The sequence below is a fragment of the Sciurus vulgaris genome, assembly GCF_902686455.1.
Source record: "Sciurus vulgaris genome assembly, chromosome: 10".
Lineage (NCBI taxonomy): Eukaryota > Metazoa > Chordata > Mammalia > Rodentia > Sciuridae > Sciurus > Sciurus vulgaris.
Genome location: NC_136470.1, coordinates 76,294,554 through 76,320,372, shown reverse-complemented (window position 1 = coordinate 76,320,372; position 25,819 = coordinate 76,294,554). Strand labels below are relative to the sequence as shown.

At 43.2% G+C, this 25,819-nt stretch overlaps 1 protein-coding gene across 11 annotated transcripts in view; it reads left to right on the top strand.

The window, feature by feature from the left end:
• Positions 1 to 11,310: 11,310 nt before the first annotated feature.
• TNK2 (tyrosine kinase non receptor 2) overlaps positions 11,311 to 25,819 on the top strand; it is a gene marked incomplete at its 3' end in the record, with an annotated part of 47,328 nt that continues 32,819 nt past the window's right edge. For 9 of the 11 annotated variants that reach the window (XM_079156131.1, XM_079156134.1, XM_079156130.1 and 6 more), the window contains exon 1: positions 11,311 to 12,111. The remainder of the gene's footprint in view (positions 12,112 to 25,819) is intronic. The other 2 variants (XM_079156133.1, XM_079156135.1) reach the window with 2 other exon arrangements.

Genomic DNA, 25,819 nt, shown 5'->3' with positions numbered 1-25,819 from the left:
ACCCTTTATTTGAATTCCCCCCCCCCCCCCCCCCTTTTGTACTGGGGATTGAACTCTGGGGCAGACCACTGGGCCACATCCCCAGCCCTATTTTGTATTTTATTTTGAGGTAGGGTCTCACTAAGTTTCCTAGGCTGGACTTGAACTCGAGATCCTTCTGCCTCAGCCTTCTGAGTACCTGGAATTAATAGGTGTGTTGTCCCCAAGCTCAGTTTATTTTATAGGGTTTTTGTTGTTGTTGTTGTTTTTTTTATTTTTTTGGTACTAAGGGATTGAACCCAGGGATTCTTAAACACTGAGCCACATCCCTAGGCCTTTTCTGTATTTTATTTAGAGACAGGTTCTTGCTGAGTTGCTCAGGGCCCTGCTAATTTGCTGGGCCTGACTTTGAACTTGGTATCCTCCTACCTCAACCTCCTGAGCCACTAGGATTACGGGTGTGGATTGCTGTGCTTGGCCTGTTTTATAGTTTTAAAATCTTGCAATAATCAAATTTGAGTCTTTTGCCCATGATGTTACTGGTTTCTTGTTAACTCTTTTGTAATCCACTTAGCTCACTCTTGCTTCATCAGAAATGTAGAGAAGGAAAAAAGGGCAAAAAGCTCTTGCCTTGGGGTGTGGCTCTGGTTGCCTAACATTATGCCCTTGATTTAATTCCCAGCACCACAAAAGCAAACAAAAACCTCTTAACTGGTGCAGGGCTGTGTGATTATGTATGGGTATGAGATGTCCAAATGCCAGTGGTCTTTCATAGGGGGTATTTGCATGTTCTTCAGAGATCTTCCTGCTGGAGGCCTCTGACTATGGTGCCCTCATGCAGGCATGTCTTGCATAGGCGCTATCTAAGACAACTAAACAAAGACTTGACTCCTTTTGAAAGGTTCCCCCTGAGGCCATTTCCTTGGTTAGCAGATTTGCTTCAGCTAGGTGTGAATCAGATCAAAGTCCCTGTATCACCCAAGTCTAGAGAGGCTAAATATACTCAAAGTAATAAATATTAAAACCTAAATAGACTTAAGAATTTATTAAAATAATTCCAACCCCAATTGTTAGAGACCATAGTTTTCAACTCTTAGCAGTTTTCTTTTGGCATTTACCTATTTATTTCAAAGTCATGTACTTATAATGACTACTTCTTTATTTTTAAACTTTTAAATATAATCTTCCTACTATTGAAAATGTGGCTTTAGCTATTATACCAATTCAACTTTTCATTCTTCAGTATAGTTACTGAATAAACCAAGTGTTTATTCACAAGCCATAAAATGATCTATTGTTAAATTTCCTTTCTTATTCAATTCTTTATCTGGAGATAATTACCTAGTTTTTTTCCACTCAGTTTTGTTTTCTATTTGCTTTTCTTTATCTTATCTCACAATCCTTTGACAGAACCAGAAATCTCTCCCTAACACATCTAAATCCATAGGCTAATTAATGAGTCTCATATTTATTCCTACAGTCATCTCTTCAGGAGTTTTTATCCTCCCATTTCCCGCTTCCACCCTCAGTTCTAGGGATTGTATTCAGGGGTATTTTACCACTGAGCTACAGCCCAGAGCCCCCTCCCCTTCTTTAAAAAGATTTTAAGTCGGGATCTTGCTAAATTGCTTAAGGCTTCACAAAGTTGTTGAGGCTGGCTTTGAACTCAATCCTACCTCAGTTTCCTGGGTCACTGGGATTGCAGGTGTGTGTTGTCATGCCTAGCTGGGGTCTGTTAATAAGAGTGTTTATGTATTACAGTAAAGCTGTGTATGTAGGGTAGCATTTGTCACCTGAAGGGCCTTTCAGTATAGTGATTAGTCGGGACCCTGAAATTGCACTGTTGAATTAGTATCTGTAGGTCTGTTCTTTGGGGAGGAATTTGTGGGGGACAATTTTATCTAAGGAGTTAGAAGCCTGTTTCCTAGCATTCTAACTCCCAGGAGAGAGGCTGCTGAGCATGACCATTCAGTCTGCAGACTAATTCAATGCTTTAGATTGGGTACCTCCCTCCCAACAAGGAAACTGCAGACTGAATTTTTTTTTTTTTTTTTTGATGGTGGTGCTGGGGACTGAACCCAGGGCTCAGTCCCCTGAACTCGTGCTTGCGAGATAAGCACTCTACCAACTGAGCTATCTCCCCAGCCCCGGAAAACTGCAGATCTAAAAGTCACCGATAAGACTTTCCGCTGATCCACATATCCTGAATTCAGTCTTCTCTTCCATTTGAGTTAACCCCCCTTTGTTCTCTAACACTATATGAACTTCAGTGTGGCTTCTGTTTTATGGCAATCATGGTGTAATCTCCCTTTTGTATTGGCTAAAAGTGTTCTGAGAGTTTCTAACCCTAAAACAGCAGAGCTGATAAATTGTCATGTGGAAAAATAAAATTGTTCTCCTACTTCAACTTCCACATAAAATAAAGATTCAAAATGTTAAAATGAAATCAAACCTTCTAAAAGAAAATACAGCAGAATACTTAAATAATCTTGGAAGAGGGAAGGGCTTTCAAAGCATGACAAAACAACAAAAATCTACCAAAAAACAGGTGCCATCTGAGAAAATGTTGATCAATTTCAGGCAAATTGCGGCTACATGGAAAAAAAAACCATAAGCCAAATCAGAAGGAAATTGACAAACTGCAATATTCTGTAGGGGCTGGCTGGGGGTATGACTCAATGATGGAATGCTTGCGTAGCATGCACAAGGCCTAGGTTTGATCCCTAGCACTATGAAAAAAAAATCAAATCTCTACACATAAGTGACTAATTCTCTTTATACCTAAAGAGATTTTTATGGTACATTTTGGATGCAGCATTATTTCCATGACCCTTTTCTTTTTCTAGATCTTTATCTTATATTCAAATGTAAAAGTCTTGTTTCTGGTGGCTTGACCTGTTTCCTACTCTTCTCCATGCTATAATCTATTCCATGTAAGTACTAACATCAGGATCAGGGACAGCTCAGCAAGTGTTTGACACCCACATGTGCTTCTAGAATTAAAAAAAAAAAAAAAAAAATTGTGTGTATGCTTGTCTCTATGTGTTAGAAAGTAACAAGAGGCCTACTGGTCTTCCCCATCCTCGGGCCACCACTTAGTTCCAGCCTTACTTCAGATCCAGCTGGTCCCCTAACTAACCTCTTAAGGTACTTACTGTTTCATCACCTTTCACCAAGCAAATTAGAGATGGGGCCATATATGCTTGCTTTCTATATATAAACCTTCAGGATTCACCAAAATATTTTGTTTATGCTGATTAGCATTGGCATGCTGTGTGTGTTTGTATTAGAGGGGTTAGGGAATTGAGTAAGAAAGTGAGAGTAGGAGCCCTGGATTTGTATCTTGGACCATGGGGATTCAATGCAAGTTCAGCGACAGTTCTTAAATTGCTGGGTGTCCCTGAATATCTCACTATAGCTCTAAGAACCTTAATTTCTTCACTACTACATTAAGGCCTGATGTTCACCAAGATCTTCTAACTATAATATAGAATCCCTCTCCCACTGAGAATGTATGTTTCCTCCTTCCAACCCAAATTCAGTCTGTCCTTTTAGGGTACATTTATGATCCTTTCTCTGTGTTCCAGTAACACGTGCTACTGGTGAGACTGCACACACACACACACACACACACACACACACACTCACGCTTTGTTTTGGTATCAGGGATTAATCCCAGGGGCACTCAACCACTGAGCCACATCCCCAGCCCTATTTTACATTTTATTAGAGACAGGGTCTCACTGAGTTGTGTAGGGCCTCAATAAGTTGCTGAGGCTGGATTTGAACTTGGATCCTCCTGCCTCAGCCTCCTGAATTGCTGGGATTATAGGCACCGGTTTAGTGAGACCTTACTGATCCATGTTTACTTTGCAGGCATTCTTCAGGCACTTGTGCAGGTGTCCCATTTTTCCCAGTCAGTGTTCCTCTTGGTCTAATCACCTGATTACCCTTTTTGAGGCTGTTGATACTGAGACATTTAGACAGCTAAAATTAATGTTCTAGGAACTTACCTTTTATTCGGGACAAGCCCATTGCAGAAGTTAGATGGTCACGTCTTTTCTGATGGTATACATGTCTTTGCTAATACATGTCCTTGTATCTGCTCTTCCACCTACTTCCCTGATTTCTGATTGCCTTGTCTTCTGGAGACAAGATTTCCTTCTAACCTGCAGACCTATCTTGACCTCTACTTTTGGCTTGGCCCTTCTGGACCCAATTTCCCCCTCTATTCCCATGATGAATCAACCCCATGGGACTGCTGTGATTTTCAGAACACCTGAGGGCAACTAGGGAGCAATTATAATTCTGGAGTAAGGGAGTGACACGATGAAATTCATGTTTTAGGAAGTTAAATGGAGAATTAACGAATAGGCACAGAGACCAAAGTCAGCAAGTTCATCTAAAGAACACTTACGGTAATAACACCACTCGAGGGTAAATACTATAGCATTATCCTAATCCTCACAATCTCCTAGTGAGGGAATCACATTTTAGAAATAGGCTGCTGATGAAAGGATCTGTTTCATCTTATATGTAAGTCTTCGTGGTTAGATTTCTGGCATTTCAAGGGTGCTTGATTACCTTTTGAATGAGAACTTGAATGTGGTGATGCAGGACTTGGATGAAGTGTGGTAGCTGAGAGGAGGCGAGGCTTGAGTGTTTGGGGCCTGTGTCCAGTGCTGAGAGAGGAGATGGATGAAATAGGCTGCCAAGAACCTGAGCGTGATTTCAGGGCAAATGAGAGAGCCAGGGAAATAGGGGAGAAGTGGCTGGATTCAAGTTGGGTTCCGTTGCTATGTCCTTGGATTTGTGTGAGCACATGGAAATGTCTGGCATGCAGGAGGGCAGCCACAAGGGCAGGGAGCTCTATACTTGTGGCCTAACTAACTCAGCTATGTGGGGTAGCAGGAAGTGGAAATGAACTCACCAGGCTGGCCAAAAATTAGCATGTCTGGACTTGCCTGTGATGAGCATCATGAGGAAGGAACAGTCAGGTAAGGGTTGTGCACTATCTACTAGGAGAGCTGAGTTAAGAAGAGGAGAGGAGCAGAAGAAAGGTATAAAGTGAAACAAAACAAAACAAAACTTCACCATTTAAAGGCAAGTCCTGACTGCCAATCATTTTGAGATCCAGAAAAATAGATTGCAGAAGCTGAATATCAGGGAGTTAAGGAGTGGGTAGATGAAAAATAAAGAATCCAGTCCTTCATATGATTAGTATTAACTTCTTCAACAGAAGTTTTTTGATTTTGTGTATTGGGTCTTGTCTTGTATGATTGTGCCCAACACTACAGGAACACATGACAAATGCTGAATCTACCCATCAGGTCTGTTTTTTGGTTACCAACCTTAACTCTAGGTGTCCACCAGAGGGCATCAGAATCCAGGACTCTATGGTGCTTCATTTGGGAATAGACCATGGTGACCTCAAGGTTTTGTAATCTCTTGGTATATTTGGCTCTTACTCTAGCTGGATTGTCGTGTGGGAGTGGCTGGCAGCAAGCAACTCCTCCCGATGCCCTAGTAAGGTTTTGGAAACTGAATTGCTTGGGGGCATGTGAGCCTGGTCTCTGGCAGCTCCAGAGAGCTCTGACCTGGGCAGCAGGGTAAAGCCACAGTTTGCTCTTGGTCCTAGGAGGACCTGGCCACAGTTAGCAGATACCCTACACCTAAGGATTCTTTCAGAAATCCCTCCTTTCACCTCCACTAAGAGGTTAATGGCCCCTTCTTGACTCCAAAATCCTTTGCCTTTGTCAAATCAGATGTTGGCTCAGATACCACAATTTACTTCCTGATCCCACAGTTTATTTTCCTTAACCTCAACTCGGGTATCTTCTAGGAACTAAGGGTGTATTAGGGAACAGAGACCAACATATCTGGGCTTTCCCCCCTCCGTGCCCAAGTTTACATTTTAGCAAAGCACTATCCATTTCTGGTTGCACCTTGGAATCACTTGGGAAGCTTTTAAAAGTCATAGGCACTGCTCAGCACAGTGGTGCATACCTGTAATACCAGCGGCTGGGGAAGCTGAGGCAGAAAGATCACAAGTCCCAAGCCAGCCTCAGCAACTTAGCAAGGCACTAAGCAACTCAGTGAGACCCTGCCTCTAAATAAAACACAAAAAAGGTCTGGGATTGAGTGCCCCTGAGTTCAATCCCCAGAACAAGGGGAAAAAAAAAAAAAAAAAAAAAAAAGCCATAGACACCAAGCCCCATCCCAGAGATTCCAATTTAATTGTGCTAGGGTGGAACCTGGGCATCAGTAGAGAATTTTTAAAAAAGTTTTCCATGTGATTATGTGCAACACTATTGAGAATCTCTGAGAAGAACTTGCTACTCAAGTGTGACCGTGGACCAGCACCTGAGCTGAAAGCTTGATAAGAAATGCCAGACTTCAGCATCCCCCTCCCAACTTGGTGAATCAGAATCTGCATTTTGACAATATCTTCAACTGATTTAGAAACACTGACCTAGTTAGTATACTCTTCACTCATGTTCGTCTCCTTGGTCTGATTCTCAGCTTGTACGACTTTTTTAAGCTGTAGGAGTGCCTTTCTGAAATTTTTCACTATGACCTACAGAAATAAATGAATTTTACATCAAAATGTAGAGCATATGTACATATGTAATGAAATAAAAATGTTACCAAAAAATACCTTTATGACCTGTGATGCAGTCCTACTTATTTCACATATATTCTTGGCACCTACTTTGTGCTGGGCATTGTACCAGTTGGGCCTAGAAGAACAACAACAACAACAAAAATCCGTGTGTGTGTGTGTGTGTGTGTGTGTGTATTGTGGAGGAGAATTAGAAAGTTAAAAATAAACTAGGGGCTGGGGAGATAGCTCAGTTGGTAGAGTGCTTGCCTTGCAAGCACAAGGCCCTGGGTTCGATTCCCCAGCACCAAAAAAAAAAAAAAAAAAAAAAACATGAATATGAACGGCATACTAGAAGATTAATATGATAGAATTCTTTACTTTTTTCTTCTTTGCACTGCTGGGGATTAAACCCAGGGCCTCAGGCATGCTAGGCAAGTGCCCTACCAATAAACCATATTCCCAGCCCTGAAGTTTCTTGTAAAAGTTACAGTTTGAGGGAGGGATTTCTGGGGTGCTGGATATGTTCTGAATCTTAAATTGAGTGCTGGGTATATTCATTTGGTAAAAATCCAAGTTTTTGTAATTCTCAGATGTATGTTGCATGTCAATAAAAAGTCGAAAAATTATATTCTGGTATTTTCTTCTTGTGCTCTTTCATTTAAAAAAAGCCAGTCAAAATCCACTAGATTCAATTCACTTCCCACTAATAGGTTGTAACGGTAGTTTAAAAAAAATTGCTGTATATAAAAATGTAAACCAGAAAGAAAAAACCTTCAGAAACTTCAGCCCAATCAACTCAGCAGCAGGATGAAGTCTTGGTTAAGCATCTGCTGCAGGTGAGCCAGCTGCCCATCACCCCAGCAGTGCCTGCCTTGCCTTCTTGCTTACCCCGCAGGGCAGCCACCTCCTTGGTTGAGTTTCTTCAGGGAATCACCAACAGCCTCCCTCTGGCAGCTTGGGCCCCCTCTGTTTAGAACTAGACCTGACAAGCCCTTCTCCATGCAGTCACTCTGCTATGGGCAGCCCGCCTAAAGTTCCAAATCTGGAAAGAGACTGGCTCCGGTACCTTAGAGGCTAGGGGTTTCCCACACAGCCACCTCCTGAATCTTCAGAGGCTTCTGTTCTTTTTTGTTGTTGTTGTTTTGTTTTGTTTTTCCCTCAGAGGCTCTTTTCTTCATTATACTGCCAGCTTCATGGTGGCAGAGCCGTCTCCCATGATGTTTTTCTGGCCACTTGTACTTAAGTCACAGAATGATGTGGAGATGAAGACAACCTCAGAGACATCTCCCAGGACAGCCCCTGGGTTCAGGGCTATGATGAGGTTAGTTCAGGAGTTGATGAAGAACAGGAAAAGATGAAGGAAGGAGGCAGGAGACTTTCCTCTGTCTTGAGTCTGAAGCTACAGGTAACCCTGCACTAGGTATTTGTAGACGTTTGGATTGGGCTCTTGAGAGAAACTGGAGGAGAAATGGGGGAATGAAGAGAATCACTGAGAAGGACCAACAAGGAACTGTTTTGACCCCTTGCTTTGTTTGATTTGGAGCTTGATTTGCTTGCAGGAAAATTTGCTCCAAATCAGTTGTTTGCATCTATTGACCACTGAAATCTAGTTAGTCCTAATGCTTGTTATAACAAGGCTTCTGGGTTAGTGTTGCTTTATTGTGTCTTAGTGGTTCAGCAAAGAGACTACAGAGTAAGAAAATTGGATTTGATTTCTGGCTTTTCTACTGCCAGTTTTGTGACCAAACAAGTCACAAAACTGGGTGGAGTCACTTAACTGGGTGGAGCCTAACATCTGTGAAATGGGGTGTGATAATATGCATCTTACTGGTTTGCTGTGGTGGTTGGATGAGAATAAATGCAAAGTGCAGGACCCTATCCACAATTGGGCTCCTTAAACCTTAATGATTGTCATTACTGAGGTACATAGCAAGAGGGATTCTGTTTCTACCAAATCTAGTGAACTTCTGACTTTTTTCCCTGAGGCCAGGCAACAGGGGAAAGACTCTGAGGCGTATTCACTTTCCTGGCTCCATAGGGAAGGGACTCTACCATGCATAGTATTATCAAATAATTAAGTAGAAAGTTGCCTTGTTTGCCTCACAGGGCAAGGCACAACCCAAATTCAACTAGACTAGATCCTGTGTAGGTATCTGGAACTCACTCCCTTTCTGATTGTCTTATTGTCCTTTGGCCATGGTCTTTGGGCCTAATGCTGGACAATGTGTTTGTTACTGGATCCAAGTCCATCTGATCACCACTCAAAAGTCAATACTCTGAAGCCAAGAGTTGATGAAAAGAAATCAGGTTTATTCAAGAGCTGGTATCCTGAGACGGGGTGGGGGAAGCTATCATCCCTCCCAAAAGAATTTCTTGGGCAACTCAGGGAGGGGAAAGGTCTTTCATATGGAGGAAAAGAAAGAAGGAACAGAGGGATAATATGCAGACAGTTTATGTGCTGAGCAGGGTCTTCTGCCTTCTAGGGTGTGTCTCTCTTTTTTTTTTTCCCTCTAGCTAGAATACTGCCATCACCTTTATCTCCTGGGGCTAGTTCCAGTAATTCTTTAGACAAGTTAAACCTCACAGCAATTTACTTGCTTTGGTTTAATTGATTGGACTAGAATAACATTGTACATTCTAATGTTATCTGAAGATCAGATATTTTGGGTTTTATAAATCTAAAGAAAAATTTAGCAGTTAATAATTAGGTGTGGCTTTTCTTCAGAATTTAGAATTTGTGCAAAGGGAGCGGATATCAGAGGTCAACTCAGCAAAGGGGTAACTTCTGTTACTCCTATATATTCCCTGATGTTTGATCCTTTATTCATTCTTTAGTTGCTTTATTATACCCATTTTATAGATGAGGAAGAGACAGTAACAGGGCTTATTAGCACAAAAAGACCAGGCTGGACGCAAACTTCACAGATCAGTTGTTTATTCAGAAATGAAGTTTCATGCAGGAACAGGGTAGGCAGGAACAGGGTGACGTTGGACCCACTTTCCTGGTGGGAAATGAGCCACTGAACAAAGGAGGAGACTGGGCTTATGTAGGTTATACTGAGAGGTGACTTAATTAATGAGCATGTCAGGTTGGGCACTCAGGAATTTGGGGTCTGTTTTACTGGGTGAAATGGGAGGGGGTCTGGGGTCAGCAGTCAGTTTGGGGATTCAGGAAACAGGTTTGTGAGAATTTGAAAATTTGTTTTTACTGGGCAGTAATTGTACTCCGGGAAGAATGGAGGGTCTGGGATCAGTGTTCAGTGCTTGTCTCTTTCCCTTCAGGGTCCCATTGTTCTGTCACTGGGAAAGGATTTATTTGGGAAGGATCAGTGCTTTGACTTCCTTTCTATGGGATTGTTCTGTTATTGGGAAAGAATGCACTGGGAAGGATCAATGCTTTAATGTGTGGCTTTCTTTTTCACTCTTTTCCCAGGACTACTTTGGGTTTTTCATTTTCCATATCTAACAGGGCTGAGTGGCCCTGAGCCTGCGAGTTCTAAGTTCCACTGCCTAGGGCTGCCTCCATTATGGGTTGGATCTAGGTTTGCAGGCTGCAATATTACTAAGAATCAGAATTTTGAGTTCTCTCCTTGTGTGTGTGTGTGTGAGAGAGAGAGAGAGAGCAGTGAGGAGAGGACTCAAGAGAGAGCAATGCAGGACTTGCGACTGTTTCTGCCTGAGGTCCCAGTGAGAAATGTCACAGGCTTGAGACAAATTCTCCCTTGTCCCCAGGGAAAGAGTGCAGATGGCCCAGTTTCCTAGACCTCCAGGCAGCTGCAGAGATTAGGATTAGAGTCCTACCCTCACTGGTTGTGACCTTGGAAATCTTCCAAACCGCCCTCCTTATTTACAGCCAAGCAACCGAGGTAGGGTGGAAGTGACTTTTTACACTCACAGTGTAAAAAAGCAGCTGCTGAACTGCTGTTTGGATAGCAGACTCTCATTCAATTGCTCCCCATTGAGCCCCCTTAATTCAGTAGAACCTCCCAACTTTTTGCTTCATCTTTCCTGCCTTTGGTACAGTAGGAAGGCCAGAGCCAGGCAGTGGCAGGTGGGGAGAATAGCCGGTTGATGCGAGAGGCGGAGAGTAGGGGGCTGCGGAAAGTAGTGGGGTTGGGCCCTTTAAGGGGGCGGGCCGACCCAGCCGAGCCCCGCCCCCCTGGGGCGGCGCAGGCGCGCGCGGGCCCCGGGAAACCGGGCGGGCGCTAGCGCGTTGACGGCCGGCGCGCGGGGCCGCAGCACCTGCGGGGGCCGGCGCGGGGCGCGGCGCCCGGCGGCCGACGTCAACGCCCGGAGGCGAGGGTCGGGAGGCCGGCTCGCAACGCAGGGGCGGCAGCGAAGTGGTTGGGGCGGGGACCCCTCAGCCCCCTCCCCTGGGGGCCGAGGCGGAAGGAGCCGGGTGGGGGGCGGTGTGAGCGGGCGCCGAGGGCAGCACCATCTGGAGGGGCGGGAGCGCGCGGCCTCTCGGGGGCAGGCGAGTGCGTTGGGCTGTGGGGGCGGGGGGTCCCCGGCGGGGAGCCCAGGAGGAGCGGGGCGGGCTTAGCCCAGCGCTGCCGGAACAGCAGCCGCAGCGCGTCGGGGTTCTCAGCTGGGGCCCGCAGCAGCTCCGCGGGTTGAAGCTCGGCGTGGAGGAGCAGGGCGGGGTGGGTCCGGCGGTGCAGGAGGAGGGCGGGGTGGGTCTGGGGGTCCAGGAGCGGGGCGGTCGCGGCCACGAGCCTAACCTGGGGGTGGTGTGGGGGCCGCCAGACGGCGCGGACTGGAGGCACTCGCCGCGGTGGAAGGGCTCAGCTGGCTGGCCTGTGGCGCAGGAGGAGGGGCTGGGGCCCCGCAAGCAACACCAGGAGAAGGGGGGTGGCAGCCCCGCAGTGCAGGAGCGGGGCGAGGCCCGCGCCGGGGTGCAGGAACGGGGGGAGGGGAGCCCACGCAGGCTGCTGCAGCAGCCCGAGCAACTGCCGGGGTTCGGGGACGGCTCCTTCGAGCGCGGGGAGGCGCTCGAAAGTTCCGGCGAGCCGGGTGGGCGGAATTGGGAGAGCTGTGGGCACCTCAGATCCGAGGCGGTGGTCCTGGGAGCGGCCCCCCGGCGCCGAGACACACTTGAGCTGGTGGGGAGGGCCCGGCCTGTGGGCCCCCAGGGGCCTGAGGGGGAAGGGCGACTGGGGGTGCAGGAAGCAAATTGGCTGCCAGGGGTGCAGGAGGGACAGGTGGTTCGGGCTGTCCAGGAAACCTATCTGAACGGGAAGGGATCCCAGGAGGGAGAGGGACCCCGCGAAGGGCACAGGACCCGCAGGCGCAGGCGTAGGAGGAGGTGGTAACTCTCAGGTCACCACCTTGGCATTGGGATCCCTCTAGGGCTGAGGGGACTACGGGATGTAGGAGGTTGGGGATTGGGGCACTGAAGAGCACTGTGAATCTGAGAGCTTCTGAAGCCATTGCCCGAGGGCAGGAAGTAGCCTGCGGGATCCTCTTCTGCTTCCTCATTCTGGGCATCATCGAAGCATTTTCTGCCGGGAGTCAGCTGAAAGTGGCAGGTAAGGAAGCCCAGTTTTGTTCTCACCTGGAGTTGATGTGTTTGGAACCACAAGGAGAGTATGCTTTCCAAACTGCTTTTGAGCTTTCTTGATTTGATGCTTCCTTCCAGTTCTGTATGTGCTGGGTGGAGTGATTGAGCATCCATCTCCTAGCCTAGACTGGACATGCGATCCTCTGAGTCGTTGCCAGGTCTGGGCAGAGGGAAAACAGGGGTAGTACCAGGTCTTCAGTTGCAGGGTAAGTAGTCACCCCCTCCACCTGTCTGTTGGTGGAGATTGGGGTGCCTCCACAGAATAGCTTACATGGTGCAATCAACCCAAGATGCCTCCAGCCATCCAGAGAAATGAAGAAGGCGTTGGACCCTTGTAACTCTGTTGGCCACATGAGCTGCTCCTGCCCGGAGGTCCTATCATGGTTCATTTATACTGATGACCCAAAGCCAAGTTGTATAGTGGGCAGAAGAGCAGAGAGCAACTGGTGAGGTCTTTTGTCTGAGTGGGACCTTGGGACTTCAATGTGACAGAGGTGGGAGAGGAAGGTGTACCTGCACTGCTGCATCTGGACTGTCTCTGTGGTGCAGGCCTTAACCCCACCCAGTGGAGATTGACAGATGGGCAGCTGTGGTATTGTGGACTCTGCATGGAATAGGGCCTGCTCCGGGCCCAGCTTAGAGGTGGGGCTTACAGAGGCCAGGGCCAGGGACTAGATTTGGCTTCTTACTGACTCTCAGCCTGAATGCCAGTCCTGCTTATTCCCGCGTGGGTTGGGGGCTTGGTTAGCAGCTTATGGGCTTTATCCTCCTAGGGCTCTTCATCCCTTTCCTGGCACTGTCAGCATTGTTGCTTCTCTAGTCCTCAGGTGGGGATGGATGCAGAATTGCTGCCTGCTTCAGGGCCTTAACTGACCCATCTTTGCCTCAACTCATGAGTGGCTGAGTCAGATAGCCCCCAGACTCCAGTCCTGAACTACACTGGGTGGAGATAATGCTTTCTTGTGGGGGCAGAGGGAGTGGTGGTGGCTGGGACTGCTGGGACTGGTGGAGAAGCCGGTTAGTCTGCTCCTCAGGCAAACCCAAACTCGTCTGTCAGCTTCATCCCGTGCCTGTCACACTGCTTCCCAAACACTCACATACCGGAAGTTCAGTTGCAGTGTCCACGATACCTGGCTCTTCTGGAATGGCAAGAGGGGTTCTGGCTCTCTGGCTTCAGTGGAAAGAATTGTCTGTTCTAAGCACATACATATAAGCATACGGGTACCTTCACCTACTTGTTTTAGGTCTACTTTTTGAATTTGTGGTAGATGAAGAGCAGGAGAAAGGCTTTAGTATCAGGCTTATCTGTTTTGATCTGGTGATACTACTTATTACTAACTCTGTAACCTTGAGTAAGATAACATCTCTGGGTTTGTTTCCTTGTCCGTTCAGTGGGCCATGACTTTCCGAATTCTGAGTGCAGTGGTACCTGCCGATTTCCCACCTCCTAGGACCTCTGATCAGCAGATGTTGGGGAGACAGGATCGTATGTCTTAAGTTTGAGATTACCACCCTGCTCTGTGCTTATTCTGGAAGATGTTTTTTGTTTTTAACAAGCTTTATTGAGGTATAATGACATGGTAAACTGAACATACTTAAAACATACAAAAAACAATTTAGTTAGTTTAAAGCATGTGTTCCCTTTGAAGCCATCATCATGATCAAGATACTGAACATGCCTAAGGTTTTTTTTTTGCCCCTTAGGAATGCCTCCCACCTCTCTTCTGTTTCCTCCTCAGGTAACACACTGATCTGCTTTCTGTCACTCTTGTGTTTGCAGTACCTAACATTTTGTGTAAGTGGAAATCAAATGGCATGTGCCTTTTTATGAATCTGGCTTTCTTTCACCCTTTAACTTTTGAAATTCATCCTCATTGTTGCGTATATCAGTAGTTCATCCTCTTATTGCTGAGTAGTCTGTTGCATACATAAAGCCACAGTCTTTATCCATTTACCCATTGGATTGTTTTCCGTTTTTGGTATTACAAATAAAGCTGCTATGAACATTTATCTTAGTCTTTGTATAGATATATGCTTTTTTTTTCTCTTGGGTCTACAATCTCTTTCTACAATCTCTAGGATTTCTAATTAAATCTCTAGGATTTCTCTTTCTACAATCTCTAGGATTGTAATGGTTAAATCATTATAGTAGGCGAACATTTAGCTTTCAAGAAACTGCCATATTGATCACATTTCTCCATTAATTTGTACAATTGTTTTATGAACCAGTTAAATTTTTTTGTTATGTATTTATTTCTTTATTCAGTCTTATAAATTTAATTTTTTCAAATCGTAAAATAAATGAGAAAACATCTAGTATTTAAAAACAAAAACAAAACCTGGACATGGTGGCACATGCTTGTAGTCTAGTCTGAGGCAGGAGGATGACTTGAGCCCAGTAGCTCAAAGCCTGCCTGAACAACCCAGTAAAAGCCCAGCTCAAACACAAAACTGCCAGACTGTTTTCCAAAGTGGTTGAACAGTTCAGTATACAACTAACACTTCATATGGTTAGTCTCTTTAATTTTAGACATTCTGATGTGTCTGTGGTGGTATCTGATTATAGTTTCAGTTGGCATTTCCTTAATGACTAATGCTGAGCTTCTTTTCATGTGCTGATTTGCCAACAGTATGTCTTTGGTGATGTGTCTCTTCAGATTGTTTACCCATTTCTAATTGTGTGTTTTTTATAATGTTGAGTTTTGAAAAGTTTTTTATATTCTGGATATAAGCCCTTTATCAGGTATATGATTTGTAAATCTTTTAAGTTTGTAGTTTGTATTTTAATTCTCTTAACTTTGTATATTTGAAGAGAAGTTTTTTGTTTTTGCTTTTGGTGATACTGGGGATTGAACCCAGAATCACTCTTTCACTGAGCTACATCCCCAACCCTTTTTATTTTTTTATTTTGAGACAGAGTCTCCCTAAGTTACTTAGGTTTCACTAAGTTGTCAAGACTGGCCTTAAACTTGCAATCCTCCTACATCAGTCTTCCAAGTCATTGAAATGACAGGCATGTACTACCACACTTGGCTTAATATTGTTTTGTTTTTTTTTTAATTATTATTTTTATGGCTTTTTTTTAATCTTTAAAATCTGTTGGGCTGGGGAGATAGCTCAGTTGGTAGAGTGCTTGCCTGTCAAGCACGAGGCCAGCACTGCAAAAAAAAAAAAAAAAAAAATCTGTTTTGTTGTTGTTTGTTTTGTGGTACTAGGGATTGAACCTGGGGCACTCTACATCCCCAGATTTTTAAATTTTTTTATTCTGAGATAGGGTCTCACTAAGTTGCCCAAACTGGTTTTGAACCTGTGATCCTCCAGCCTCAGCCTCTGGAGTAGCTGGGATTATACGGGTGCCACCAAGCCCAGCTTAAAAACTATTTTAGTTGTGGTAAATATATGTAACAAACTTACCATTTTAATCTTTATTTAAAAATGTGCAGTTCAGTGGTATTAAAATGTTTATAATATTTCATCTTATAGAATTGAAATTCTGTATCTAGTCCCTGGCAACCATAGTTCTACTTCCTCTCTGTCTTTATAAGTTTGCCTATTCTAGGTGTCTCATAGTAGTAGAATCATATGGTATTTGTCTTTTGTGACTGGCTTGTTTTACTTAGTATAAGTTCATCTATGTTGTAGCATGTCAGAAATTTTTTTTTTTTTTTGGGGTGCTGGGGATCGAACCCAGGGCCTTGTGCTTGCAAGGCAAGCCCTCTACCAACTGAGCTATCTTCCCAGCCCGAAATTTTTTTTTTTTTTTTTTTTTAAAGGCAGAATAACTCTATCAATAGTCCACGGTTTGGTCATCTATTCATCCTTTTATGTACATTTGGGTTGCATCCACCTTTTAGCTATTGTCAGTAATACTGCAATAATATGGTATTGTTTCCATTTCAATATCTAGTTGTTTGTTCCTAATATATATAAGTATTATTCCCCACCTCCCTGCTCCTTCCACCCCGCTTCTCCTTTTCCTGGTACTAGGGATTGAACTCAGGGGCACTCTGCCATTGAGCTACATCCCCTAGCCTTTTATTTTTTATTTTGAGACAGGATCTCACTGGGTTGCAGAGGCTGGTCTTGAACTTAATAGCCTCCTGCCTTAGCCTCCCAGGTTGCTGGGATTACAGGTTTGTGCCACTGAACCTGACTTATAAATACGATTGATATTTTAACATGGAATGTGAATCCTACAACCTCGCTAAACTGACTTATTCTCATAGATTTTTTTGGTAGCTTCTGTTGGATTTACTACATAAATTATGCCATCTTCTGATAAAGACAATTTTACTTCTCTCTGATCTTTATTACCTGTTACTTCTTTTTCTTATTTGATTGCACTGATTAGATCTTTTGGTACAGTATTTTTTGTTGTTGTTGTTTTGTTTTGTTTTTTGTTTTAATAATTTTTTTAGTTGTAGATGAACACAATACCTTTATTTATTTATATATTTATTTATTTTTATGTGGTGCTGAGGATCAAACCCAGTGCCTCACATATGCTAGGTGAGCACTCTACCACTGAGCCACAATCCCAGCCCTGTTTTTTTTTTTTTCATACAGAGGATTGAACCCAGGGGCACTTTATCACTGAGCCCACATCCCCAGCCTTTTTTGTTTTTTCTTTTTATTTTGAGACAGTGTCTCCTTAAGTTGCTTAGGGCCTAAGTTCCTAAGGCTGGCTTTGAATTTGCAATCCTCCTGCCTAAGCCTCCTGAGCCATTGGGATTACAGGTGTTTATCACCGTGCCCTTGCTAAGGAATTTGTTGAGTATTTTTTTTTTTTTTTGGGTGCTGGGGATCGAACTCAGGGCCTTGTGCTTACAAGGCAAGCACTCTACCAACTGAGCTATCTCCCCAGCCCCGAGTATTTTTATATCTGTGCTTATGGGTCATTTTCTTGTAATGTCTATGGGGATTCATAGTATACGTCTTTAACTTATAACACCTTCAAGTGATATTAGTATAAGAACTTAAAATAGTGTTTTTATTTCTCCTCCTTGTTTTGCTATTGTCAAAAGTATGTTATAAACTGGGTGGCAAATACCTGTAATCTCAGTGATTTAGGAGGCTAAGGCAGGAGGATAACAAATTTTGAGGCCAACTTCAGCAACTTAACAAGACCCTGTCTCAAAATAAAAAGGGCTGGGAATGTAACTCTGTGGTAAAGCACCCCTGGGTTCAATCTCCAGTACAAAAGAAGTATATGTTATAAACTCATATTACATTCATCTATTAAAGTGATTTGAATAATAAGAAAAAGATCTAAATGTTTACCCATGTAGATACTATTGTACAGTTTCCAGTGCTGTTCATTTCTTTGCATATATCTGTATTTCCAGTGATATTTTGCTTCTATTGGAGGACTTCCTTTAACATTTATTGTTAACATTGTTAAATAAATGTTAGTGTGGGTCTACTGGTAATGAATTCTTTCAGCTTTTGTATGTCTAAAAGGCTATTTTCCATTATATTTGGAAGATATTTCTTTTGAAATAGAATTCTAGGTTGTCACGTTTCTTTCATTTCTTGTTTTTGTGGTGCTGGGTAACAAACCCAGGGCCTTGGGCCTTGGGTGTGCTAGGTGAGCACTCTGCCACTGAGCTAAACCCCAGCTCCTTCTTTCAGTACTTTAGTTGTGTTATGCCATTGTTTCCACACTTCCTGTTGTTTCTGCAAGAAGTTGGCCATCATCTTTGTTCCTCTGTACATTACATGCCTTCTCTCTCTCCCATTTAAAATTATTATAATTAACACATTAATTACACAAGTTAATGGGTTTCACTGACATTTCCACACATGCAGATATTGTGCTTTGATTATGTTCACTGTGTTCTCTCTTGGTACTGTAAAAATTTTTCTCTTTATCACTGATTTTGAGCGATTTTATTATGATGTGCCTTGATGTAGTTTTCATCATATTTCTTATACTGGTGTTCATTGAACTTCTTGAATCTGTGTGCTTATAGTTTTAACCAAATTTAGAAAACTTCAGCCATTATTTCTTCAAATATTCCTTTTATTTTCAACTATCTGTCGTCTTCTTAGGAACTCATTATACATGTATTATATTTAAAGTTGGCCTACTACTCCTTGATGCTTTGTTCTTTTTTTTTTCCCCCTATACTGGGGATCAAACACAGAAGGTACCAGGCATGCTGTGCCACTGAACTACATCCCCAGTCCTTTTATTTTATTTTCAGACAAGTTCTTGCTAAGTTGCCCAAGCTGGCCTCAAACTTGAATATTCCTGCCTACACCTTCCAGTGGCTGGAATGATAGGTGTGTGCCACCAGGTTCATCTGCTGCTTTGTTTATTTTTTAACTTCTTTTTCCTTTGTGTATGTGTTCTGGATAGTCTTATTGTTTGTTTGTTTATTTATTTATTGCAGTGTCTTCAAATTTACCAGATTTTTCTTCCACAGTGTTTAATCTGCTAAGTCCACTTGTATATTACTATCATGCATTGTCATTTTTATTTTAGAAATTTTCGTGGAGGGCGGTCGCTGGGGATTGAACCTAGGAGTGCTTTACCTCTGAGCTACATCTCCAGCTCTTTTAAGAAAATATTTATTTTGATACATGGTCTTACTAAGTTGCTTGGCGCCTTGCTTTAAAGTTGTTGAGGCTGTCCTTGACCTCAAGATCTTCCCACTTGAGTCTCCTGAGTTGCTGGGGTTATAGGTATACACCATCATGCCTGGCTATTTTAGAAATTTGATTTGGATCTTTTTAAAAAAATAATTATCTCAACTTCTGAACATGTGGAATGTAGTTATAAAACTGTTTCATAAGCCCAGGAGCTGGCATGTACTAGGCAAGTACTCTAATGTTAAATTACACCCTCATTCCACGTTTACTAATTCTTATGTCTTGTCAATTCTGGGTTGTTTGGAATTGGTTACTTCATCTCCTTGTTATAAGTCAGTTTCTGGCTTTTTTCACGCCTGATAAATTTCAATTGGCTGTTACACAATGTGAATTTCACCTAATTGTTTGCTGAATATTTTTGAATTCCTATAAGAATCCTTGAGCTTTGTTCTGGAATGCAGTTAAGTGGCTTGGAAATGGTTTGATCTTTTTGGGTCTTGTTTTTAAGTTTTGCTAGGTGGGACCAGAACTGTACTCAGTCTAGGGCTAGTTATTCCCCACTGCTGAGGCAAGACCTTCTGGTGCATTCTATCCAGGGCTTACCTTTTCCAATCTCGCTGGTGAGAACAAGCACTTTCCCAGACTTGTGAGTGCCAGACACTGTTATTTCTATGAACAGGGTGGTTCATATCCCTGGCCTTGGATAGTTTCTTCACATTCCTGTGATAACCAGTGCTGTGCTGATCCTCAAGGGGGACCTTTTCCAGATCGGTGGTACTTTGTCCTCTCTGATTCTGTTCTGCAAACACTAACCACCTAAATCTTCCTGGATTCTTAGCTCCATCTTCTCAATTCAGGGAGTTTCCTGGGTTCAGCTAGGTTCTTTTCCCCATGGCATATCCTATAAACTCTCAGTCATAAGGATTCACTCTGTTATTTTCTGATATCTTGTGTCTTAAAGTATTTTTTGTGTTTTGTCTGTTTGCTTGTAACATGGAATTAAGCAGTCGAGTTCTTTGTCTAGCAAATTCAAGGAATGAAGTTCATGGATACAAGAGTGAGAGAAAAGCCTTGGGATTTATTAAAGTAGCAGAAAGCAGAGCTCCCAAAGGGGAGGAACCCCAAGAGAGGGCCAATGGGTGTCTTTTTGTTTTGGGTTTTTAAAGGCATATCTGATGTTGATTGATGGGGTGAGGGATGTCAACATGGACCAATCAAACTCTTCAAGCTCTGAGCTTTCTAAGCCAATCAGAACTGCATCATTTCATCTCTTATTTACATAATTAAGAGATTGGGGCCATCCTTGTGGTTTGACACCTGTGTTGGGGAGAGGAAGCATTTTGGGTAGGGGTCTGCTTATGGTTGGCCTTTGGTAAAGGCACGGGCCTCTAAGGAAGGGCTTCTGTGATTGAAGCTGTGAGGAACAGAAACGGGTTCTAACTAAGATGGAGTTCCTGTGGTAGAAGCTGTAAGGGAGTCACAGGATGTTCTGGACCTGATGTCTTCTTTCAGGTTGGCATGATGCCCCCCTCCTCCCCTTTCCTTCTCCAAGGCCCTTATCCTGCCTGCCTGTGGGAGATCTATATTCCTGCCTAGTTTGTTTGTTTGTGTCTCAGCAAGGAGGTTAAACCTGATCCCTGTTATTCTATGTTGGTCAGTAAGATGAGGATTTGACTTTCATTCACCCATTCTCACCCTTCCACTCTTCCCATCTTCTGTACATCCACTCTAGAAGTATTGTATTGTTTTCTTTTAAGTGATTGTTTTGTTATTATGATATCATAAACTGTGGTGACTTTTCCTTTCCCGAACAAGTTTTGGTTCTCTCTGAAGTTGTTTTTGTTTGCTTGGTTTTCTTTTTACTTAATTAATTTTTTTTCTAAGTTGGAGGTTGAATCCAGGATCTTTTGTATACTAGGCAAGCTCTCTACTACTGAGCTATATACTCTAGCCCTGCCAAATGTTCTTTGTTCCTTTTGATTAGTCACATTCTCCAGTAACTGTCTACACTTCCCAAGATGTCAATTCCATTAGGTATTCTGTCAAATTCTTTTTTCTGAAGAAGACTCTTTAACATCCTTCTTCCCTGCAGTGGCATGAACTGGGCAACCTTCAAAATCCTGGGCATTTCCTTCACTGCCCTTCTTTATTAGATCTCCTATCTCTTGTATCCATTGTCTTTCCCTTGGTTCCTTTACTTTTTAGTAGAGTATACCCTCTGTAGTTTCTGGAGAGAGCAGTGTATAGGGGTGGTAAGCTTGAGAGTGTGCCAGTCTGACACTGAATAACTCTGTAGATAGTTAGATGAATATAGAAATCTAGGTTGGAAATTGTTTTTCTTCAGCATCTTTGGGACATTACTCCATTGCTTTTTAGGTTTCAGAATTTACATTGCAGTCTAAAATAATTCTATATCCTTTGTGAGGATGAGTTGTTAATACTATTTTATTCTATGAGGTAGTTCACATCTCATTTTAAAAAAATCTTTCAAAGAAAGCTTGATTAACAAATCGAGTTTAGAGGTCTCCATTAAAAAAAAAATCAAGGGTGAAAATCTAATAAGGAAAAAATTCTTAGAACAATTTTTTGGGATTTATTTATCCACTGACATTAACGAGACTTGTCCTTGAGAATTATCTTCTGAATAATGAGTAGACCCATAAACTGATGTTCATAATTATGGTGTGAAGGGCATTCTAAAAAAGTGGTCCAGGTCAACAGTAGAGATAATATCTGAGAACAGACTGTTCTGGCAAGGACAAATGATTGGCACAATTATGGGCTCTCATTGGAGTTATGGTTCTCAGCCCCAGTTTAGATCTGTTTGAAGAAACTTCAAGATATGATGTCTGAGACTCACTTAGACTGATGTGATCAGAATCTCAAGGGATACCCAAACATTGACAGTTTCCAAGCTTGCAGGTGACTTTAATCATACAAGGGCAAAAAAATCTCTAGAGCTTAGAAGACCTTTACTTTTCGGTTTGTGCTTTATGGATCAGCACAACAGCATCACTTGGGAACTTGTTAGAATATAGACTCTTGGGCTCTACTCCAATTCTGTGGGATCAGGATCTATATTGTTATTTGTATAATTATTAAAGTTTGAAAGAAGTGAATTATACCTCATTTATCCATACAACAAATATTTACAAGCACCCACTGTACTTTAGACTCTACTAGAATGGGATTGCATCTGTTGAGTTTTTTCTCTGCTCTCATTTGCAATTTTTTGTTCCCCCAATTAAAAGAAAATCCTGTTATTTTTGTGGCTATACCTTGTATCACTCTTGTCTGAAATTTTCTTCTGGGCTTCTGGTAATTTTTTGTTGTCTGCTCTTAAGGACTACAGTGCTGGGAGAACTTTGAACTTTGTGTGTTGACCTGGCTGGCCCAGAGAACAAACTTTTTGTCTTTTAAGGGGTTGGAGGCTTCTGTTCTCAGGTAGAAAAAGGAACTGGAATTGTGGCACTTACATTGTGAGCTTCCCTTGTTTGGGATGTGCACTCTCTGTTGTCCACCAAGCCCCTGGGGCACTGTAGAGAGAGCTTCAGCTTATCTCTCTGGGGAAATTTTTGGGTCTGTCAGGGTTTGGAGGGGCAGTCACTTGTTGGCTTATATTGGGAAGGGAGATGAGAAGTTTTACTGTTTTTGTATTTTTTTTTCTTCAGAACTGAGGATCAGATCTATGGCCTCACACATGCTAGGCAAGTAGTTGACTCCTGAGCCACATCACCAGCTTTTTATATTTTGACACAGGGTCTTGCTAAGTTGCCAAAGTCAGCCTTGAACTTGTGATCATCCTGCCTCATCCTTTTGAGTTGATCGGTTTATAGGTATGCACCACTATACATAACTTACTATTTCTTATATAGCTTCTAAGTATCAGTACTCCTGTATTTTTAGCATTTCCCATTGGACACATCACCTCTTCTTTCACAGGTGCTTGGGGCTGCCAGTTCTAGACTTTTGAAGGATTTGTGAGGTCATTGAGTTCCTCTCACCTTGTAACCTGGGATTCTCTCAGGTCTGCTTTCAGTTGTCACTGGCCCATCTTTTCAACTTCCAAAGATATGTTTGTCCATTCTTCCAGTTTCCCCAGCCTTAGGGAACTATGCCATTCACAACAAAACAAAACAAAACAAAACCTTTTTTAATTATAATTTTGGTAGAGTTTAAGGATAAAAGAGTGAAATTATCTACATGGGTGAATCTGATGTCTTCTCCTGGAATCTCAAGCTCTTCTTTAAACTGTCTTATAGAATCCATAAATTCATTTAGTCCCAGAAAATGGTGTAGTATATATTTGACCTGTCATATACAGTGGAGTAGTAGACTTCTGCTCTGTCTTCCGGGAACTTGAGTCCTTGAGCCAAGCAGTTTTGTGTATGGTTATGTATGGCCCAAATCCTGGCTTCCTCTTTTACTCTCTGGGTGACCCTGGTTATTTCAGAGGGTCACTTTCTTCAGCTGTAAAATTTGAGGATAGAGTCCCTAGGAGGGTTTTAAATCAGTCAGTGCATATGAAGCATGGAGTTAAGAGCTTGTACGTATTGTACATAATTTCATCTTTTTTTTTGATACCAGGGATTGAACCCAGGGGTGCTTTACCTCTGAGCTACATCTCCAGCCCTTTTAAGAAAATATTTATTTTGATACATGGTCTTACTAAGTTGCTTGGCGCCTTGCTTTAAAGTTGTTGAGGCTGTCCTTGACCTCGAGATCTTCCCACTTGAGTCTCCTGAGTTGCTGGGATTATAGGTATACACCATCATGCCTGGCTATTTTAGAAATTTGATTTGGATCTTTTTAAAAAAATAGTTATCTCAACTTCTGAACATGTGGAATGTAGTTATAAAACTGTTTCATAAGCCCAGAAGCTGGCATGTACTAGGCAAGTACTCTAATGTTAAATTACACCCTCATCCCACGTTTACTAATTCTTATATCTTGTCAATTCTGGGTTGTTTGGAATTGGTTACTTCATCTCCTTGTTATAAGCCAGCCCTTTTTTAGTTTTTTAAAATTTTGAGACACAATTTCACTTAAGTTGCTTTGGGCCTTGCTAAATTGCTAAGACTGGCTTTGAACTGCAGTCCTCTAGCCTCAGTCTCCCAAGCTGCTAATATTACAGACGTGTGCCACAGTACCATCTTCTTGAGGACCCAGACTGTTGACTTGTGCTCCTTCAAATTTCCCCAGAATCCCTAACTTAGGGTGAACAGATATTATGTACATGGAGAATGACTGAAGAGAGGGAGGGGGCATGAGGTTTAGCCTGGTTCCTCCCTTTAGCAGCTCTTTCCTTCCCCAACCCCTACTGCCCCCAAGATAGGTGGGCAACACTGACTTTTTCCTGTCTTCTGTATGCTGTATCACTAAATGAGGTGGGGTCCCCTCTCCAGGCCCCTGAACTTCACCAGTTCCTGACCTTGGTAGGGCTTTCCCCCCATGGCCAAAAAACTAGCACTCTGAACATTTGCTTCCCCTAACTACTGAGGATCCATCCCTTATGACAGCTTCTTAATGCCTTGGACTAGGCAAACCCTTTCCCCTTTTAGGATCTGAGTTTCTTCATTGGTCAAATGGATGGGAAGAGTGTGGAGAGTGGTGATACATGTGTATCTTGAAGTTCCTGGCATTTCTCTCATTCTCATGCTCTTCTAAGCCCTGCAGCCTGCATGGGTTGCATGTTCCCAGCTCCTAGGGTTTTGGTGTGGACATAGTCTGAAGGGGATGAGCAGTTTTCTTGCAGAGTAACTGTTCTGTTCTGGCATCTCCTCACCACTGTTTCTTTTCCCACCCCACCTCCAGGGCCCAACAATAGGTCCCTTCAGCTTTGGATTCTTGCTGTGGGGGTGGGGGTGGGGTGAGGCTTGAGCCAGCAGTGGACAGGGTGACCAGCTGGGCAGCCTCTGTGCAGCCCTGGAAGAACTCTGGGAGTGGCAGACTGCAGGGAGTTGGACTGCATCCTTCTTCCCACCTACCATCCTCTCTTCCCTGGGTCCTGCTGGGCCCTGGTACTGCGTTGGTACCTCAACAGGGTGATGGGCAAGAGGCAGCTCTCTGAACTTGCATCCAAGCCCTAGCACTGAACATGCATGGCGTGCATGGCCATGAGACCCAGAGAACCACAGGAATTTGTCTTCTGTCACACACTGTAGGTATTTGTGTATGTATGTGCAGGAATTGGGGGCATATTCCAGGAGCACTTTAGGGTTTTCAGTATCATATCTGATAGGCAGGGTTGGCATACTGCTGTTTAGCTTCTGCAGCATGAAATAACTTCATAATACTTTCAAGACCAACTTGGGACAGGTGATGAGTTTAGCACGGTGTGTCATGTTCCAGAGGACCTTTCCCTTCCTCTCTAATAGTTACACCTTCTCCATTAGAGAAGGAGGAGATAAGTCATAGGAGGGTTCCTGTGTCTGGTGTTTCTCTGCCCACCCTGGCACTCCCTGGATCCCCTCCTTCCTCTTGGTGAGACTGGGATGCCTGATAAGCCCAGACTTTCCTTCTTGCATCCGATGGCCCAACTCTTCTCTGTAGTCTGATGATAAGGCTCCTAGTAAGGCTGGTTCAGGACTGGCTAAGTTGACTGTGGGTCGGAAACAGCTTTGTGGGAACAAAGTAGCTTAGTGGGTCTGGGTTAGGAGTAGCTATTATGAGATTGACAAGCTTCTTTTCTCATGAAGGTGCTAGCTTCTCTGGATTAGAAATAATGGGGAGGAGCAAAGCTGGGGCAGGGGGAGGCAACCAGCCTTGGATTGTGGTATCCACTGGGGCAGTCAGGTGGCAGTAGCACACAAGAAAAGGGGCAGCACCTTTCTCCACCGTCACTAAGGCTGAAGTCTTTTCATCAAACTCTCAACCAGGTTTCTTGCACTTTACAATGTGTAAACCACAATAGAAGTGTGTACTATTACATACTTCTATTATACAATAGAATTATGTACTATTACAGAGGGTTACAGAGAGTGACCTTTTAAGAATTGGAGCATGGTGGATAATTTAACCTTTGAAATACTACTGGCATGCTTATACTACTCCTGTTTAAAAGCATTTTTTTTTTTTTTTCA